The sequence below is a fragment of the Callithrix jacchus genome, chromosome 6, assembly GCF_049354715.1.
Source record: "Callithrix jacchus isolate 240 chromosome 6, calJac240_pri, whole genome shotgun sequence".
Taxonomy (NCBI): domain Eukaryota; kingdom Metazoa; phylum Chordata; class Mammalia; order Primates; family Cebidae; genus Callithrix; species Callithrix jacchus.
In genome coordinates, this window is record NC_133507.1 from 72,339,208 (window position 1) to 72,361,229 (window position 22,022).

Sequence of the window (22,022 nt, forward strand, 5' to 3'; positions counted from 1 at the left end):
ATTGCTGTGGCCAGTGCTATTGCCAGAGCCAAAGTGTGCACTTCTCAGACCCGGAGAGCTACCCATAGGGGACCAGTAAAAGCAGTTCCATTTACCCCAATAGCATGAATGCTATGCTCTAGTATGAGTCTGGAGTCATGTTCTCCACACCCTCCATCACAGATTACCTCACCCTGTCTACTACAGGCCATGTCCTGCATATCACCACGGGCCCAAGGTCAGGCCTGTCTACCCCGGCACCACTACCTCAGAGCCCAAGCATGCTGTCTGAGAACCTGGAGATCATCCTGCCCATTTTACTATGTCTGGCATCTGTGCATTCCCCTCAGGAAGTTGAAGACTGGCCCAGCCAGCTTGCTGTCAACACCACTGACAAAATACACACACATGCCACCTAGGAGCCTGGTGACTGGCCTACCCAGGCCATCACAGATACTGCCAACACCAGCACACACAGCTCAAGACCCAGAAAGTTGTCCTACCACTGCTATTGCCACCGTCTATAACAAGCCTATTGACCAGAGGCCCAAGAACCCACCCATTCACCTGCCAGCATCCCAATCAGATGGCCTGGAGGCCCAAGAATAGACCCATCTGGATCCACTAACATCACAGACAATATATGCCACCCTGGGGTCTAAGGACAGACATGCTCAGACCACTGTTGCCACCACTCGTGCCTAAAGACTGGCCCACCTGGAATTCCTGCCATCAGCACAACTTCACGAGAAGTTCACTCATAACCATGCCTTAACTCAGTGAAGAAATCACAGATACCACTGATGCTGTTTACAGCAAAAAGGTCATACAGAGACTACGCTACTACATGAACCCAAAATCAAAGAGGAAAGGCCCTACCCCAACCTATGCCGTAGATACATCTTCAGGAAAAAGTCCTCTCCTACTAAAGGAAATTTTGAAAATTGGAGGAAGTGACTATTGCACTAGATGTATAGGTATCAATGTAAGAACACAAGAAACATTAAAAAGCAAGGACATATAACACTTTCAAGGGAACATAATAATTCTCTAGCAACATATCCCAATCAAAAAGGAATTCTATGAATCCCAGATAAAGAATTCAAATTATTGAGTTTAAAGAATCTTAAGTGAGATACAAGAGAAGTTTCAAAAATAGTACAAACAAATCAGAAAAACAATTCAGGATATGAAAGAGAAATTTACCAAAGATATCATAAGAAATCTTGGAACTGAGAAGTTACTGAATGAAATACAAAATGCATTTGTAAGCTTCAGCAGAAGACTAGATCAAGCAGAAGAAAGAACCTCAGAACTTGAAGACAGGTCTTTCAAAAAAGTTTAGTCAGACAAAAATAATGATAAAATAATAAAAAAATGAATCAATACTTTATAATTTATGGGACACAAAAAAGGGACCAAATGTACAAATTATTAGTATCCCAGAAGGTAAAGAGACACCAAAACGGTTTAAAAACCAATCCGAATGAAATAATGGATGAAAACTTTCCCAAGTCTAGCAAGAGATTTAGACATTCAAATACAGGAGGTCCAACAATCCCCAAACAAATACAGTATAAAAATGTCTTCTCCATGGTATATTATAATCAAGCTGTCAAAAGTCAAAGATGAAAGTGAATTCTAAAAACAGCAAAAGTGTCTAGTCACCTATTAAGGAACTCCCATCTTTTTAAAGGCAGAATTCTCAAAAAAACCTTATAGGCCATGAGAGAATGGGATGATATATTTAAAATGCTGAAAGAAGAAAACCGATACACAAGAAAACTATATCCAGTGAAATTAGCCTTCACAAATGAAGGAGAAATGAAGTCTTTCCTAGACAAGTAAATGCTTAGGGAATTTATCACCACTATAAGAAATGCTCAAGGGAGTCCTAAAGCTGGAAGCAAAAACACAACCATCATGAAGAAGATTACCACCATGAAAACACATGAATATATAAAACTCACTGGTATGACAAACACACATATTACAAAGAAAAATAACTCAAATAGGACCACTACAGAAGCACTAAACCACAAGGACAAATATTAAGAGGAAAAGGAACAAAGAAGTTATAAAACAACTAGAAAACAATTAACAATATGACAGAACAAAACCTCACATATCAATAATGACCTTGAATAGAAATGGATGAAATTCTCTACTTGAAAGATACAGACTGGCTGATTAGATAAAAAAATCATCCAACTATACTCTGCCTATAAGAAATGCACTTTACCTGTAAAGACATATACACTGAAAGTAAAGGGATAAAAAAGATATTTCACACAAACAGAAACCAAAAGTGAACAGTAGTCATTATATCAGATAATAGAGACTTTAAGTCAAGAGCAGTAAAAAAGAAGACAAAGAATATCATTATATATTTTTAAAGGGATAAATCCAGCAAGCAGATATAACAATTCTAAGTATGCATGAACTCAGATTTATGAACCACATATTACTAGATCTAAAGAGAGAGTGAGACTGCAATACATTAATAGTGGGAGACATCAGTATCCCACTTTCATCATTAGACAGTTTATCTAGACAGAAAATGAACAAAGAAACATTGGATTTAAACTGGACCTTAGGCCAAATAGATCTAACAAACATATACAGAACATTCTATCCAACAACTGCAGAATATTCATCTTTTGCATCAACGCATGGAACATTCTTCAGGAGAGATCATATGTTAGGTTGCAAAATAAGCCTCAACAAATTTTATAAAATTAAAATAATATCCAGTGTCTTCTTAGACCACAATGGAATAAAACTAGAAATCAATACCAAGAGGAAATTTGGAAACTATACAAATATATGGGAATTAAACAACATGCTCCTAAACAACCATTGAATCAAGGAGGAAATGAGGATGGAAATTTAAAAAGAGTCAGAAACCAATGAAAATGGAAACACAGCATATCAAAACCTGTGGGATATAGCAAAAGCAGTGGTAATAGAGAATTTTTTAGCAATAAATGCCCACAATAAAAGAAATATATCAGATTTCAAATAATCTGACAAGGCACCTCAATGAACTAGAAAAGCAAGAGCAAACCAAACCCCAAATTAACAGAAGAAAATAAATAATAAAAATTACAGCAGAACTAAATGAACTAAATAACAAAAAAGAAATTCTAGGATCAGTGAGGTAAAAAAATTGGCTCTTTGAAAAGAAAAACAAAAATGATAAAACTGTTAACTAGACTAAGGAATAAAGAGAGAAGACACAAATAAAATCAGAAATGAAAAAGGAGATACTGTAATTGATACCACAAAAATACAAAAGACTATCAGAGACTGTTATGAACAACTATAAAGTAACAAACTGAAAAACGTAAAGGAAATGGATAAATTTCTGGAAACGTACAACCTATCAAGATTGAATCAGAAAGAAATAGAAAACCGGAATAGACCAATAGCAAGTAGTGAGATTGAGTTGTGATGAAAAGTCACCTAACAAGGAAAAGCCCAGGACTAGATGGATTCACTGTGGAATTCTACCACACATATAAAGAAGATCTAATACCAGTTATCCTTAAATTATTAGAAAAAATTGAAGAGCAGGAAATTCTCCTTAACTCATTTTTCAAGGCCAGCAATATCCTGGTACCACTAGATAACAACAAAATGAAAAAAAGAAATCTACCTGCCAATCAATATTACTGATGAAGAAAGATGCAAAAATCCTCCACAAAATCCTAACAAACTGAATCTAACAGCACATCAAAAAGATAACATATCATGATCAGGTGAGATTTACATCAGGGATGCAAGGATGGCTCCACATACATAAATTGATAAATATTATACCTCCCATCAACAGCATGACGACTATAAAGATCATATGATTATTTCAATAGATGCAGAAAAAGTATTGAACAAAATTTAACAACTCTTTAAAAAACTCTTAATAATGTAGGCATAGAACGCATATACCTCAAAATAATAAAAGTAATATGTGACAAACTGACAACCAACATCATACTGAATGGGGAAAAGTTGAAAGCCTTTTCTGCAAGAACTGGAACAAGACAAGCATGCCCACTCTCACCACTCCTTTCACCATAGTATTGGAAGTCCCAGACAGAGCAGTCAGACCAAAGAAAGAAATAAAAGGTATCCAAATTGGAAATGAGAATATAAAATTATCCCTCTTTGCAGAAGACATGATCTTATATTTAGAAAAATCAAAAGCCTCCACCAAAAAAAATCCTAGAACTGTTCAGTTCAGTAAAGGTGGAAGATACAAAACTGACATTCAAAAGAAAGTAGCATTTATATACTTCAATAATGAACTAGCTAAGAAAAAATCAGGAAGGCACTCTCATTTAAAATACCTGCAAAAATACATAGGAATAAACTTAACCAAGAATGTAAAACATCTGTACAAGTAAAATCACCAAACACTGATGAAACAAATTGAAAAGGACACGAAAAAAGGAAAAGACATTCCATGCTCATGGATCTGAAGAGTTAGTATTGTTAAAATAACCATACTACCTGAAGGTATCTATAGATTCAATGCCATTTCTCTCAAAATACTAATGTCATTTTTTCACAGAAACATAAAAAGAGAATCCTAAATTTCATATGGAATCAAAAAAGAGCCCAGATTACCAAAACAATTCTAAGCAAAAAGAGCAAAGCTGGAGACACCATCCTAACTGACTTCAAAACATATTGGAAGGCTATAGTGACCAAATGTCATTTTTCACAGAAATATAAAAAAAGAATTCTAAAATTCATATAGAACCAAAAAAGAGCCCAGTTAACCAAAACAATTCTAAGCAAAAAGAGCAAAGCTGGAGACACCATCCTAACTGACTTCAAAACATATTGGAAGGCTATAGTGACCAAGCAGCATGGTATTGCTATAAAAATAGACACATAGACCAATGAAACAGAATAGAGAACTCAGAAATAAATCCACGTATTTAGAGCCAACTGATCTTCAACAAAGCTGCCATGAATACACATTGGGGGAAAAGACCTTCTTTAATGAATGATGCTGGGAGAAGTGGGTAATTATATTCAGAAGAATGAAACTGGATCCCTAGTCCAGTCAATGTATACAAAATCAAACTTCACGTGGATTACAGGTTTAAATGTAAAACCAGAAACTATAAAACTACTAGAAGAAAACATAGGGGAAACACTTTATGACAATGGTCTAGGCAAAGATTTTATGGCTAAGACCTTGAAAGAACAAGCAACAAAAACAAAAATAGAAAAATGGGACTATGTTAAACTAAAAAAGCTTCTGTATAGCAAAAGAAACCATCAACAGAGTAAAGAGACAACCTGTTAAATGAAAGAAAATATTTGTAAATTTCTTATTTGACAGGGTACTAATATCCAGAATATAAAATGAGCCCAAACTCAACAGCAAAACCAAACAAACAAATAATCCTATTATGGGCAAAGGTTTATGAATAGACCTTTCTCAAAAGAAGACATACAAATGGCCAACAGGTATACGAAAAAATGCTCAACATCACTAATCATCAGGGAAATGCAAATCAAAACTAATGAGAGATATCATCTCATCCCAGTTAGAATGGCTATTAGTAAAAAGACAAAGAAAAAAAGATGCTTTTCCAGAGAAAAGTGAACTCTTATACACTGTTAATGAGAATGTAAACTAGCACGATCACTGTGGAAAACAGCATGAAGAGTCCTTAAAAAACTAAAGTTAGAACTACCACTCAATCCAGCAGTCCCACTATTGGGTATTTAGCCAAAGGAAATAAATCACTATGTCAAAGGGATACCTGTACTCATGTTTATCACAGTGCTATTCAAAACCTACATTGTGGAATCAGCTTAAATGTCCATCAATGAATGAATGAATAAAGAAAATGTAGTGTATATATACATATATATATATACACACACACACACATATATATATATATGTGTGTATATAAGTGTATATACATGATGGAATATTGTTCTGCCATAAAACAGAATGTAACCATGTTATTTGCAGCAACATGATGGGACTGGAGGTCATTATGTCAAGTGAAATAAGCCAGGACAAATGCCATATGTTCTTATTTATATATGGGAGCTAAAAAACTTACTGACATGAACATAGAGAATAGAATGATAGATACCAAAAGCTGGGAAGGAGGGAAAGTGGGAGGGGAGGCTGAAGAGGCATTTGTTAATGGGTACAAACATACAATTATTTAGAAGAAATAAGTTCTAATGCTTGATAGTAGGTTAGGGTTACTATATTTGCCATCAATATATTGTATATTTCAAAGTAACTGGAAGAGGGGACTTGAAATATTATCAACACATAGAAATGATAAATCTTAAGGTGATGGATACCCTGACTTGACTATTATACGTTCTATGCATGTATCAAACACTCATATGTACCTCATAAGTAAAACTTATGTGCAAATAAATATTTAAATAAAAGTAAAATGAAGTATAGGGGAAGGATGTCCATAGATTATAAGCAAATATGCTGTTTTATATGAGACTTGCACATCCATGGATTTCGATATCCTCAGGGGTCATGGAACAAATTCCCTGCAGATATTGAGGGCCTATTGTACTATATGCACAGAATCAATGGCTCAGCGTTGTCAATTTATTAATTGTCTCCAAACTGGTCTATAGATTGCAAAATTTCAGTCAAAATCTTAGCAGGAATTTATGTAGAATTCACCAAGGGGATTCTAAAATTTATAGGGAAAGGCAAAGGAATGAGAATAACCAAGTTAATTTTGAAAAACAAGAACAAAGTTGGAATGCTCATAGTACCTGATTTCAAGATTTATTATAAATCTACAATGATTAAGACTGTGGTATTGACAAAGGGAGAGGCACATTGATCACAGAATAGAACAGAGAAACCAGAAATAGACCCATATATATATGTCAATTGATGTTTTTGACAAAATTATAAAGGCAATTTAATGAAGAAAGAATAGTCTCTTCAAGAAATTACACTGGATACATTCATAAGCAAAAATAATAAATAAATAAGAACACGAGTATTTCTTGCATGTTTACAAGTATTAACTAAAATGGACCTAAGAATAAAGTCTAAAACTATGAAAACTTCTAAAAGAAAACATAGAAGAAAACGTTTTGATCTTAGGTTAGGCAACATTTCTTAGATGATGGTTCAAAAGCATGATCTGTAAAAGAAAAATATTGAATAAATTAGACTTCATCAAAATTACAAACTTCTGTCCCTTGAAAGATGCTGTTAAGAGAATAAGAAGACAAAATGCAGGCCAGGAAAATATTTGCAAAACATGTATCTTTTAAAGCACTGGTATCCGAAAAGTATAGGGAATACTAAGAACTCAATAATAAGGAAACAACTCAGCAAGAAGTGGACAAAATATATAAGTAACTGGAACTCTCATACATTACTGGCAGAAATGTAAAATGATACAAGCCCTTTGGAAAACACTTTTCTATGTCAAGTTAAATATACACCTTCTATACAGTGTAGTAATCCCACTCCTAGATTTTAGCAAAGAGAAATAAAACTTACTTCACATAAAAACCATTTATTAATGTTTATTACAGATGTATTTCGAATCCAGAAAAATGGGGAAAAAACCAAATGTCCTTTAACTGGTGAATGGATAAACAAACGGTTGTATATGCATTCAAAAAAGCTACTGATGTATGCAACATGGTGAATGAATCTCAAATGCCTTAAACCAAATGCAAAAAGCCAGACTCAAAAGACTGCATTTGTTTGACATTCTGAAGAAGGCAAAGTATAGGAACAGAAAATATCACTGCTTGCCAGCATTTGGGACAGAGAGAAATTGTCTAAAAAGTAGTATAGGTTTGGCAGGAGGGATCATGGAATTGTAGTTGTCCAAACTCATAAAACTACACTAAAATAATTACTGTAATAATTGCTATATGTAAATTACATCTCAATAAATCTGGCTCTCCTTTCCAAATTGGAGAGCCTATAGATAAACTAAGAAATCATGCAGATCAGGAAGTTGGCAGATAATGTTTCAAATTGGTTAATCAGATATATTTTTAGAATTAATATCCTAACATAATGTCCTAAAGAATAACAACAATAGTTAAAAAGTGGATACCTCTGGGAAGTGAGTGTGGAGATGTGGGTCACTAGATGAATGCTTTTCTTTTAAATTCTTCCTATACTATTTTTTTTGTCATGTGCAGTTATAACAATTAAATAGAAATAGTTTAAAATTACAAATAATTAAAATTTACCCATGTTTTATAACTTCTTTGAAAGTAAGAAATTCCTGTATCTATCAAAATTTTTTTGGTCTGTATAATCTTCATTCTGCAAAATGGCATTAGGTAGATAGAAATGAAATCAAATTAGGATAAATTAGGTTATGTTTAATTTGTTAACATGGAATAGTGATCTCTTAGCAAAGGAAATTGCAGCCAGGGACATTATCTGTGCATAGATAAAGTTCATTGTAAATGCAACATTTGCTCACCTGTCCTTTTAGGTGAAAGCACTTGGTTGTATTTGAAAGGTCATTTATCACCTAAAGGGGAACAATTATGGGCTACTTTGACTCCTTTTCTCGCTTTACTATAGAATTAAGCTTGCTTATGGAAAATTTTGCTTGCATCTGCGGTCTCTACAGAGGATCATTAATGTGTTAACAAACCTATTTTGCTGAGTCAGATTAGAAGTACCCCTTGTTGAATACAGTGACATGCACATAGTGGGCAGTCAGCATTTTCTTGATTATCTTCTTCAGTTAGGGAAAGTCACTATGTCTATTGTAACCCTCTCTCAACAATTTAAAGGTAAGAGGAAAAGTTATGGAAAGATCAAGCTAGGCTAGGCTTATTTATGTCCCAAAGATCAGGTAAGTTTCCATGTCGAGTGAGAGTCATTTTATGATGATGGTGTATCTGAATTTTCAGGGACAACTCTGCTTTCAAGTATGCTAGCCTATTTCAGACCACACATTCCAACTTTTGGACTTAAAAACAGATTTGCTGTAGCTGTGGTGTAGTGTGGCAGTCAAACTGTGGCAGTCAAACCTGTAGGTGTTTACCCAGACCCCACCATCAGGGTTATTTTAGAGGTCTTTGCTGAAAAGCTAACTGAAGATGTCTCTGTGATATGGTTAGCCACTTCCTGTGAACAAAATACTTTGACAGAACAAGAAATGACTTTAACAAAATAATATTAATCCCTGATTACAGCATATTAATATGTTCTTTATAGGAAATTAGGAAAAAATGTAGAAAAACATAAAATTTATTTTTAATGCCATACTTCAGAGATAACCACTATTAATAGTTGAATGTATTTTCTTCTATTTATTTCAATGCATATATAAAAATTGAGATCATATCATATATGTTTAATTATTTACTTTTAATTTAATATTTACAGTGAGAAATTTTCAATCTAAATAAATATTACTAAAAAGGAGGATATTATTTGACATGGGGGTGTTTAGTCTATTTCTGTTTTTCACTTTTGTGAATAATAACTCTGTAATGGAAGTATTAAACTTTTGTGTTTATTTCCTGTGGAAGTAGAACTACAACCACAAATATAAATATTCTTAGAACTCAAGCAAGATAAATATTTCAGATTGTACATCTAAAAGTTTGTACCAATTGATACTCTACCAACTGTGTATGAAGATGAAATTTTGTTGACCAACCCCCCCCAACCATTTCTCTGTGTTATAATTTACAGTCATTTCCAAGTTGGCAAATGAAAGTTATGTCTTTGCACTAATTTTCTGTTTTATTAGTGAGATTTAAACTCTTCATGTTAATTGACAGCTTTTCTTTCTCTGTTCATTTACTTTGTTAATTTTCCTATTGAAATGATCAGATCCAGGAAATGATTGATTGAAAGGGAAAAATATTAGTGCAGTAACCAATATGGGTGTTAATGTTCCAGATACAGCTACCCCTTCATTATGTACAGATGCCAAATTTTTTAAATTTTAACAAAAATATCTATCTTGATTTGGAACTGCTGATTTTATCACCTTAGTGTGGCAGTGTCACTACCAAGGAAAATGTTAATCAGAACCAGAAAGTTGTGAGAAACACTGAAAGTTATTTTTAAGGAGTGTGGTTTGTGCCTTAAATGTTGAGCTCTGAATAGCCCATAACTTGTAATAGCAGGAGCTTAATTTTTGGGTATTCATTTTTTTCATTTTCTTTCTTTCTTTTTTTTTTTTTTTTTACATCTGTGGTATGTAGAATGTGTTATCTAGAATATCTCTTTATAAAATTTTCATAATATTCATGTGAGATAGGAACTATTATCCCTGCCTCATCAGTGCATGGACAGATTTAGAGAGGTGTGGTAACCTCCCAGGCTGCACAGTGGGGTTGGGGTGGCTCAGGATTAGGACTACAGATACACATTTTCCAAAGTGCAGGATCTTTTTTACTACACCTTGCTGAATTCCAACAATGTTAAACTCAAACACAGCTACAAACAGAAGGTTTTTGTCTTTTCTTTGTTATCGTTTTTTGTTTTGTTTTATATCACTATAAAAGAAGCAGCAAGACACAGATGACCTACCTTAGATTTTCCTTTTGTTCTGGCTAATATGAGTTCTTTGAGACTTTTTTGGAGGTCCTATAACTTCTTTCTTATGTTTTCTCACTTTTTTACTTTTATGTCTTGAAATATATTTGTGCAGCTGCAAAAAAAGAAACAGGCAGTTATTTTACTTAGCAGTATCTTGATAGATAAAAGAAACCAGGAGAAGCCATGTAACCTACCTTCTTCTGTTTATTTTTTATTTTATTTTAAATCACCCAAGCTGGAGTGCAGTGGTGTAACCTTGGCTCACTCCAACCTCCACCTTCTGGGTTCAAGCTATTTTCGTTCCTCAGCCTCCCCAGTAGCTGGGATTACAGGTGCCTGCCACCACACCTGGCTAATTTTGTATTTTTAATAGAGATGGTGTTTCACCATGTTGGCTAGGCTGGTCTCGAACTCCTGACCTCAAGTGATCTGCCAGCCTCAGCCTCCCAAAGTGATGGAATTATAGGTGCGAGTCACCTTGACCAGCCTGTAACCTATTTTCTAAAATAGTTATGATAATTCCTAGAAGTCTAAGAATTATATATTTTTAAAAAAATTATGGATTTTAAAAGTGTGCTTCCCATTCATCAGCTCCCATTCCCACCCATCTTCTTTGAAGGGAGAGGTGGTGATGCTGTCCTTTTTATGTTTGCACAATATATGAGTTTTTCATATGCTTGAAAAGCTAAACTTTTGAGCCTCATGGTCAGTGTTGGAAAGATGCTCAGCTGGGATTAGCCTTAATAAAACAAAAACATTCTTCAAATCACTTGTCCTCCTCTTCCCTTTTCAACCCTGAGCTTGCCACTCTATTTTTAGCTAGATTAGCTTATTACTTAGGATACTTTCCTTTTATTTCTAGATTGAGAATTATCCATTTTTTACCCTATCTGATCATATATAAATATGTAATTGTGGATTGTGATAAAATATCTGACAAGTGAGCCCCTGAGAACCCTTGAGGACTTTACCTTTTCAATTTTCTTTGCTACTTTCATTCTAAACTTGAGATAGACAATTCTGTCTTTTTCTGTCTTTTCAATTTTGTAACTGTAATATGACTATCACTTGTTGATTACTTACTTTTAAAGGCTTCCTTTTAAAAAGTCAGGGCCTTCTTAGCTTTCAGTTTGGAAGTTCATGTTTTCTCTGTTAACTTTTTGTATTCCACTGATTCCTTCCCAAATAAATTGAGTATGCCATGTGCTCCTTTTATCACCAAACTCTGCTTTTCTCTCATTTGGTTTCCATCTTCTCTACTTTAATAGAGATTGAAAACACAAAACTAGATTTCAGTGACTTACAGACCTCCAAAACATGAACTCTGATTATTCACATTAGTCTTTATCATAATATATTATTCTCCTGAACAATTTTCTTCCTTAACTGTGATTCTAGGGCAACAACTTGGTTTTCTGGGTATGCTATCACTTATATTGCTCTTTCTGCCACTAGATAGTGGCCACTGGTGCCTTCCATTTTTAGCGGTATAGAACTTTAGAACTGGAAGGCACATTAGAGATCATCTAATTGATTTCTTTCTCGGACAGATCAGTTGAACACATAAGGCCCACAGTCCATATTACTATAACTAAGATTAGAGCCCCAAGTCTCCTAATTTGTTCCCTAAATGCCCTGGACTAGATCAGGGACCCTGTGGTATTTTTTTCTTTACACAGGTTCACCTCTCCATGCTACAGAGTAGTAACCCCTGCGTATCGCTGCAAGATATTGATGGAAATAGTATCCTTCAGGAGGTGATTATTGATCAGGAGTTAATCATCAAGTAAATTATAGATTTGACAAACAATATATTGAACAAAGGACAGTACTAATTCAAAAGATGCATACTGTCTTCCAAGTCCTGTAAAATAGACTTAAATGTGTAGGCTGATCAAATGCAGTGATAAGATTTGTGCTCCAGTACTGATGGAGGCATTGCCAGGTGAATTTCTGATAGGTGAACATCTATCTAGAGTGAGCTTGTTGAGCTGGCAAAGCTCAGCAGTCCTGTTCCCTGGGCAGAGATGTCGCTTGTTAGCTAGATTCCTGGTCTGCCATTATTAACTTTCTCTATAGTTTGGAGTGGGTGGCTATTATTATTCAGCTTTTTTCAGTTTCCAGAATATTCCATATTGAATAAAAATAGCACTATGGAACTTTGGCCCTTCCACTTGAGACAACATTTCCATGTGGAGTATGGCCATTAATTGTGAACAAAACAGGTTAGAACAATAACAGGTTGGACACTCAAGCTCCGCTTTCTGATGCAGTCAACCTCCAGATTAATAACATGTATTAGAAAAAGTCTATTAAAGCTGGGCAAGTGACTCATGCCTGTAATCTGAGCACTTTGGGAGGCCAAGATGGGTGAATCATTTAGTCAGGAGTTTGAGACCAGCCTGGCCAACATAGTGAAAGCCTATCTCTACTAAAAATACAAAATTAGCCGGGTGTGGTGGCGAGCCCCTGTAATCCCAGCTACTCAGGAGGCTGAGGCAGGAGAATCACTTGAATCTGGGACATGGAGGGTTGTAGTGAACTGAGATAGTGCCACTCCATGTCAAAAAAAGAAAAAAGACTATTAAAAGAAATGTAACATTATAATTATAAAATACAATTATGTTTATCCACATTTGAAATTTTTAAAAATATCCTTGATTTTGGTAATGTCAGACCTTAATTCTGGGATTTATGTCTTTACTTTCTTGATTGGTATTATAATACTCTTTTTTCTTTTTTAAATGTGAGCTATTTTTTAATTTTAATATTTTAATTAACAAATCATAATTGTATGTGTTTATGAGATATAATGTGTTGTTTTGATATGTATACAGTGTGAAATGATTAAATCAAGTGAATGACTTCTTTTTTGAAATGATGGTAATAGAGAATGCTTTATTTTTTCAGTGTTCTTCCTTGACAAAACAAAAATTTGGTATAATCCTTCATTGGGTCCCCAAATTATTTTTGAAATTTTACTGGTCAGTGAAATTTCTGGATCTGGTAATCACCATTATCAGGTATGATTTTATGTGAGCAAAAATATAACAGCAATAAGACCAATAGGACCTAAGTGAATATGCAAATTATAATACACATGAAGTGCTTAATTATCAGTTTCTCATTTCTTCTTACAATTTAGAAAGACTTCACCGGCAATATTTGGATGGGTGGAATCTTTTGATGCAAACAAGAGATTTCTCTTAATAAATACCAGTCTAGCAAATCTTCCCAGGCTAGAATGGTTATTTTCAAGGGTGTTAGAGAGTGGTGGGCCACTATTTCAGAATGCAAAAGCGTCCTTAAATCATCTATGCATTGATCTGCTTCTAGATAAGGCATTTTATTTTAAAATGGCAAATAACAGAAAATCGAGATTGTAAGATCTTATGATCATTATAAAGAGACATGGGTTTTAAAAATGTTTGAGAAATGCAAATCTGGAGTGGAGGTCATTCTGTAAAAAATAGCCTGCGTCCTGTGTCTGCTGCCACTAGATGGTACCCGGGGGCGCCGGGAAGCTGTCGGAGAAAGTCTCCCTGGGGTTGTGCTGCCCTCGGGGAGGTGGCGGAGCCCCGCGGGAGCTGTCGTCGGACCGAATTCACTGCGCCAAGGTCCAGCGGACGGCTGGGGCGTCCTGGCGACCCCAGGGTGCCACTCCGCAAACTCATCAGGCGAAGGGGAAGCGTAAGCTCCTGGCCGCTGCTCTTGGGGGAGGCCTCCCAGCTCCAACCTTCAAGTCCAGGCAAGGGGAGCTCCGCAGGTGTGGGCCGAGGCGCCAAGATCCTTGTTGGGGTGGCGAGCGGGTTGGGGACTGGGAATGGAGTTCCATCGGGGGAGTGCGTTTGACCACACACGTTGACAAAGTGGGGGCAGGTTAATGCCCATGCAGTGCCGCCTCGCAGCAGGAGGTATTTTTCACATTGCCTGGTGGTGGGGTGAGGGGGACTGCGGCGGTTTCCTCAGGCTGGTGGCTGCTGGCTGGATGGTCTTGGAGGACTGCTGAGACGATGGGCTGGGACTGGTCCTCTGAACCGCTGCAAGGGTGAACAAGTGTACTTCTCAAGATTATCCTCCAAGAAACCCTCCCGTCCCTTCCCCTATCTCTTACCCCAGCTTCAGCCGGATTCAGTAGTGCTCTACATCTGTATCCCAATGCAGCTCATGGCTGTACATGTGTCCCTGGCTCAGTTTACCACACTGTCCTAACATCCTTTAACCTACACAGCCAAGTTCCTTTAGTGCATGTCTTTTCTCTCTCCTCTCTCCCTCCCTCTCTGTCTTGACTGCGGAAGAGTTTCGCATGTAGTAAAATACTCTTTAGATAATGATGTAAAATACTTATCTAAAGACTTGCCATAAAGTAATTCACTTACCACTGTCAAGGAGATTTGTATCTATGATTTGGATGATCCATATCAAAATTCCATAAATATTTAAGTGTCTAAAAAACAAATCAGAAAGTGAAAGAAAATATTGACTGTTTAGAAAATATCTGGATGGGAATTTTCTAAGCTTCAAAGCAAAATAAGAAATTGCAGAGTAAAATATTGATAGACACAGTTTACATCTATCATTTATTAGGATTTTAATAAGAATATCACTATGCATATCTAATATAAAACTCCACTAGTAATATGTGGAGAGGTTGTTAACAGTAGTGGTTTGGGGGATATGGGATTAGTAGTGATCCCATATTTTATTTTACTTCCTTCTTTATATTATGTGTATTACTTGACTTCTTTTTGACAAGGGGCAAGTATCTTTTTTCCCCCAAATTAATGAAGATAATGTGTTAGGAAAAATGCAAATAAATATCAAAGTGGGAAGAACTACATGTAACACATATGACAAAGGATTTCCATATCTATTCTATTTCTATTCTATATCTTTATAAAAACCTCTTTCAAATTGAGAATAAACTTTAAAATTCATCCGAGAGGTAAATAGCATGGACAAAAATTTCTTCCGTTCTTTGCAGTTTTCTACAATTTGTAATTCAATACATCTTTATTGAATTTTTACCACACTGTTAAACCCTATTCTAAATGTTGGGGATATGATGGTAGATAAAACAGAAGGGCTCAGCTCTCAAGAAGTTTTCATTCTAGTGGGACTAATATAATAACAAAGAAGCTAGGCATGGTGGCTCATGCCTGTAATCCCAGCACTTTGGGAGGCTGAGGCAGATGAATCACAAGGTCAGGAGTTCAAGACCAGCCTGGCCAACATGGTGAAACCTCGTCTCTACTAAAAATACAAAAATTAGCTGGGTAGGGTGGTGCGTGCCTGTAATCCCAGCTCCTTGGGAGGCTGAGGCTGGAGAATTGCCTTAACCAGGACCATGGAGTCGGAGGTTGCAGTAAGCTGAGATTGTGCCACTGTGCTCCAGCCTGGGCTACAGAGCAAGATTTCATCTCAAAAATAAATAAATAAAAATAAAAAGCAAATTACAGATTATGATACATAGCAGGAAGGATGGGGAGCAGATCCTTGAAGAAGGGGAATCAGTGAAGATTTCTCTGAGGTAGTGACACTTGAGCTAAGACCTGGAGAATGAGAAGAAAGGGGAGAGGACAACAGACAAAGGGAAAAAGAAGAAGAAAGGCTGTTGAGGTCGGAAACTTGTAATATTACAGTCACAAAATGAGTCCAGTGCTCTGGAAGTCTGAGTTACGAGAGACGAGGTTGGAGGAGTGGGAAGAACCCAGACTATTAGCCTATCAGGTCATGATAACGATTGTGGATTTTGCTTTATTCTAAATGTAATTGGAATCCATTAAACTCCAATATTCTCTTAAGCAGAAGACGATAGATTGAGAAACCCCAATTACTGGGGAACAGTTTGATTAGGAACCATTTAGGCTGCAGAGTAAGAAAGTAACTTCACAAACTAAGTAAGAATTATATGTGAGGAGTGGGATAGGAAATGTGTTCTGTGATTGGGAATACTCTATTCTTTGACCCTTTAAATAGGGTCTGTTTTATTCCCCTACATGGCTAAAAAGTCTAAACTGGGCCAGAGGACTCCAGTCAGTCTGTATCATCCCTAAGGAAACAAAGGTTCAGGCTTGAAGACACTGCTATGTACCCAAGAGCAGTTATCACCAACTGCCACCCTGCCAGCCTGTTGCCCAGTCAAGCCTTGACCTCCAAAGGCAGGAAGGAGAAGGCTGCCATCTTCCTATCCAAGAATCCTGCATTTTCATCCTTCCAAAGGGATTTTTTAAGAGGGATTTTTTAAGAGAATCCACATGAATAATTTTTGTCATGAACCATTTTGAGTATGTTGTATCCCTTTATGGTTGATTAATAACTGTCCCACTCTGGAAGAGCGTAACAGCTAAGATTATTAATGGTATTTCTGGAAAAGGCCTTTTTTGAAACATGAAACTTTCAGTTAATCACCACTCTGGTAAGCAAAGATGCTAAACTGAGAAATTTTCCCATTAAGTTTTAAAATTGCACTGAAAGCTTTATGACACTGTGCTGTCATACATGTCCTTTCTGTATTTATTCAAAATTTTGAGGTAATAAGTAAATGAATAACATCATTCTAGCCAGTTTTAAACTCTAATTGCTGTCACGTATTGAAATATTATTGGGAAACGTTTTCATGTCTACTTAGTGGAACGTAGAGTGATCTGATTGCTCAAGTGTGATGCTGTTTTGTCCCTTTCAGTCTTGTGTACCATTTCTGTGATCCTGTAGATACTAAGATTGAGGGACTCAGCAACAGTCTCTAGATGTCTCACATAACTCAGAGAGGCTATGAACATTTTCAGGCCTTCATCACTTTTCCCCCATTGCCCCCAAATTTCATGCTGATATTGGAAATCACATTCAATTCTCATGTGATACATATAGTATAAGAAAAACGATCTTTAATATTAATTAGAGAAGTTTTGCTGATTTATAAACCAGCAATTCAGTGAGAATTCTCTCACTCACTGAATTTGGGGGGGTGCAGACCTATCCTGTTCACATTCCCAACCCCAGCTCTCTCGTCTATCGTAGGTAATTCTTAAGTCACTTATATTAAGAATTGTGACACAAATTCAGAGTAGCAGAGGATTGTAGAACTGGAGGGGTCTTTAGAAGTCTTCTAGGCTGCTTCTTGACCTCTTCATTCTACAGGTGAGGAAAATAAGGTCTGGAGAGACTGGGGAACTTGTTTGAAGTCTTAGGTGGCTGGTGGTAGAGGTGAGCTAAAACCTCCAGTTTCTCTCAGTGTTGCCTTTGGACTAAGAAAATTTCAAATGGTTACTACTAATAATTTAAGATGTGCTGAACTCTAACTAAATTGAGCCCTACAGCTGGAAGTTTAAGCAGTTCTCCTGGACAGAATCCCTGCTGGTAGGGTGATTCTATTCCTTCTCAGCTATAAGGGTGAGGGCTTCTTTAACAGAGAAAGTAATTGCTACTTTGTGCAAAGGAACAAGTTTTCTTTGTGATGGGTGTTTTCTTGTATTTGTGAAGTTGTGATTTTCTTTGCTTGTAGCCCGAGAAGTAGTATTTCTACCAGCTGAATATTTATTGAAAGCTCATTTGGCCAAAAAGTTTGCATTTATATTGCCCTTATTTTATTTATTTAACATATATATATATATAGTTGTACTGTTGCATAGGTACATACATGGCAATGTGCTTTGCCCATATTTTATTAATTCCATTTTCTTTCTTTTTGCTATTTTTCCTTACCATTAAAAAAGGTGAATGCTTTGAAATGACCACATGGCAAGAAAATAAAATTTTGACAAGGAATAGAAAAGGAAGCTGCTCGGTCTTTGCCTGATTTCCTTTGACCTGTTCGGCTTTACTTTAGATTTACTAGGGCTAGTTTTCCAGGCTTCTTTCCTGCTGCTGTGCTTTTCATATTCAGCACACTGAAAAGCTCGAATTATTCCCTTTGTTAACTCAGGAGCCTGCAAATGATGAAAAGAATTCATATTTGGCAGGTCAAATCTGAGACAGTTTTCTGAATCAAAAAAATATTTTATGTTTTATAGCATGGTCTAAAACTAGAGAAACTGAAAAACCTAATGTCTGGAAAAGAAGGAGTTTAAGTCAGATGTTTATGTCAAGCACTGGTTAATTTTAGCATATAGACCCCAAATATAGGAAACATAGTAATATGTAACCAACATATTGAAAATACTGTCTAATGTGAAACACCTAATATTTATCAAGCAAATATTTCACTTTCTAAGAAGAATAATGCATAAATGCTGATCAATAAATTTGGTTCTTTTTTGTAGTTGGATGGTTTTTATATTTCTGGACACCAGTGTGTGCTAGCCATCACATGTAAATATGGATGAATATTTATTTTCTGGATGGTTAGGAATGCACACATCCTTTAGCCAATGTGGGTAACAGATGTCTTGTGGGTAACAGATGTCTTGCCTTTTAGAAATGAATTGACAAAGAGTGGATAAAGGGGGATAATTAAAGGGGTAGGAGGAAGCAAAAGTGAAGTACAATTTTTCCTGTGGTGAAAAATATAATAAAACTCCTTATAATGGGTAATTGTTTTCCTTATTCAACCTAATTTGCTGTCCCTTTCCATAGGACTCAAGTACATTGTAATGAAAAAGTATAAAATAATTATGAAACATGACTACTGCCTACTATCAAACCAGATTTGTTCTGCCACAGAATATTGTAGTGTAATTGATGCAATGAACATCAGTTTTTTTAAAAAGATGAAATACAAAATCATGTCTAATTACTAATTGCAACTTATGTTGTAATTGGCAGCACAAATGTTCTATGTTGAGGATTGTTATATTAACTATACTAATATAAAATATAGTTTATATGTCAAATGCAATAATACAGTGGACATGTGGGAAATGAAATATGAGACTGAGTATGTAGTATGTTACTTATTCATCTTAGATCCTTTTGAGTTTGCTGTTTGTTCTCTGTCAGTGCTATGGTCCTGCCAGTTGAACTGGAATAAATGGGAACATTTAGCAGATGTTTGAAGCCATTATCATTAATGCATCCTCAATTTTGCCAGTGTTTTTCATCATGCAAGATTTAAAGTAAGGTGTCATTTTCTGTCTTAATTATATCACCTAGGTCTATATTATCCTTATGAGTTGTACTTTTTACTTTTAACCAAAGTAAATTTTTTGTAGCTTGTTAAACATTCGGTGAGTATCTACATAATTTCTTGGTAAGAACTATTATGTAATCAATTTTTATAAGGAGCGAGTGATGCTTCAAAGAGAAAGTATAAGATTATGTACTAAGAGCCTTACTTAATACAGGATTTAGATAAAGTTGTAAGGTGAGATTATTTATTTTAGATGCAAGGCACGTGACATTGAATTTTATTTGACTGCATGTCCCCTCAGAAAATAAGTAGGTAGAATTCATTTCAAAAATGCCAGTGGGGAATATGGCCATTTGGGAGCAGCTCAGGATTGCCACTCCCAGTGAAAGCGCAGAGGGTGAGTGGACACAGCATTTCTAGACAGATCTTTATTGCCCACAGACCAGGAGATTCCCAGGTGGAGGAGCCCCAGAGGTTGCCAGTGCAGCTGTTTTGGCTGGTGTGGCTGTTTTGCCAGTGCCCCGGTGTGGCAGTTCTCCATGCAAAACACAAAGGTCTGGTTGCCCTTTTAAGCTGGTGATTGGAGCTCCAGGAAGGCCGAGTTGCTCATTCATCTGATTAAACAGGGGACTGAAACAGGGAGCTAGGCCAGGAGATTCCCAGGCAAAAAAGTGCCATGAATCTCAGTGCTGTTGTTTCAGCCAGCACAGTGGTTCACTGCACAGGAAATCACACAGATCCCAGCGCCTTTACAGCAGGTGACTGGAACACCTGGGAGAGAGTCAACTGTTCAACTTTAAAAAAAAAGGCTCTGAGGCAGGGAGCCAGGTGATCAGGCTTGGCAGGTCCCACTCCCACAAAACAAAAACAAACCAGTAATTGGAAATGCTCTGGGTTTAGAGTTTTATGGCAAGCACAGCTGAACTGGGGATGGTCCAGCTCTGTGGGGAAGGGGCATCTGCCATTACTGAGGCACTCCACCCCTATGGAGGTAGTTCGCCATTGCTGAAGCAGCCCACCATTACAGAGAGAGTCCACTATTACAGAGGCAAGCCACCATTGCCAAGGCAGTTCTAACCACACCCATATAAACAGGACTGCAGGGAAGTTCACAGGGCAGCAGGGTGGAGCCCACAGCAGCTCAGCAAAGCCTCTGCAGGCAGACAGTTACTAGGCTGCCTCCTTGCTGGGCAGGGCAGCCCTGGAAAAAAAGGCAGCAGCACAACAGAAACTCATAAATAAAGCCCTAACTCCCCAGGACAGAATACCTGGGGAAAAAAAGAAGGGGCTTATGAGTTCTGCTGCAGCAGACTTAAACGTACCTGCCCAGCAGCTCTGAATGAACAACGGAGCCCACAGCTCAGCACTTGAGCTCCTATAAAGGACAGACTGTCTCCTCAAGCAGCTCCCTGACCCCTGTATATCCAAAGACTCACCTCACAAAGGACTGATCAGACTGACATTTGGCAGGTATCATTCTGGGACAAAGACAACAGAAGAAGAAACTGGTAGCAACACTTACTGTTTTGCAGCTGCTGCAGGGGATCCCCAGGCTAGCAGGGCCTAAAGTGGACCTCAGCAGTCCTACAGCAGAGGGGCCAGACTGTTAGAAGGAAAACTAAGAAACAGAATTAAGTTAATCATCAACAAACTGGATGTCCACTCAGAGACCCAATCTGAAAATCAGCAACTACAAAGACGACAGGTGGATAAATCCACAAAGATGGGAAGAAACCAGCACAAAAAGGAGGAAAACACTCAAAACCAGGACACCTCTCCTCCTACAAAGGATCACAACTCCTCACCAGCTAGGGAACAAGACTGGATGGAGACTGAGTGTGATGAAATGACAGAATCAGACTTCAGAAGGTGGGTAATGAGAAAATTCTGTGAGCTAAAAGAGCATGTTCTAACGCAATGCAAACAAACTAAGAACCTTGAAAAAAGATTCGATGAAATGCTAAAGAGAATGGACAACTTAGAGAGGAATATAAGTGAATTGATGGAGCTGCAAAACACAACATGAGAACTTCATGAAGCATGCACAAGTTTCAACAGCCAAATTAATCAAGCAGAATAAAGGATATCAGAGTTCGAAGATCAACTCAAGGAAATAAAATGAGAAGGCAAGATTAGAGAAAAAAGCACAAAAAGGAATGAACAAAGTCTCCAAGAAATGTGGGACTACATGTGAAGAGACCTAATCTACATTTGATAGGTGTACCTGAATGTGACGAAGAGAATGAATCCAAGCTGGAAAATACTCTTCAGGATATTATCCAGGAAAACTTCCCCAACCTAGCAAGGCAGACCAATATTCAAGTCCAGGAAATACGGAGAACACCACAAAGATATTCCTCAAGAAGAGAAACCCCAAGGCACATAATCATCAGATTCACCAGGGATGAA

The 22,022-nt window shown here is 36.8% G+C and overlaps 1 protein-coding gene across 4 annotated transcripts in view; it reads left to right on the forward strand.

Annotated features, from left to right (window-relative positions):
- Positions 1 to 22,022, forward strand: part of ACVR1C (activin A receptor type 1C) — a 152,515-nt gene that overhangs the window by 41,728 nt on the left and 88,765 nt on the right. Inside the window, exon 1 of one of the 4 annotated variants that reach the window (XM_035304848.3) lies at positions 14,073 to 14,312. The exons of the other annotated variants lie outside the window; for them this stretch is intronic. The gene's annotated coding sequence lies outside the window, so the exon portion shown is untranslated. Of the gene's footprint in view, positions 1 to 14,072; positions 14,313 to 22,022 lie in introns of those variants that run through there. 4 annotated transcript variants of the gene reach the window in all.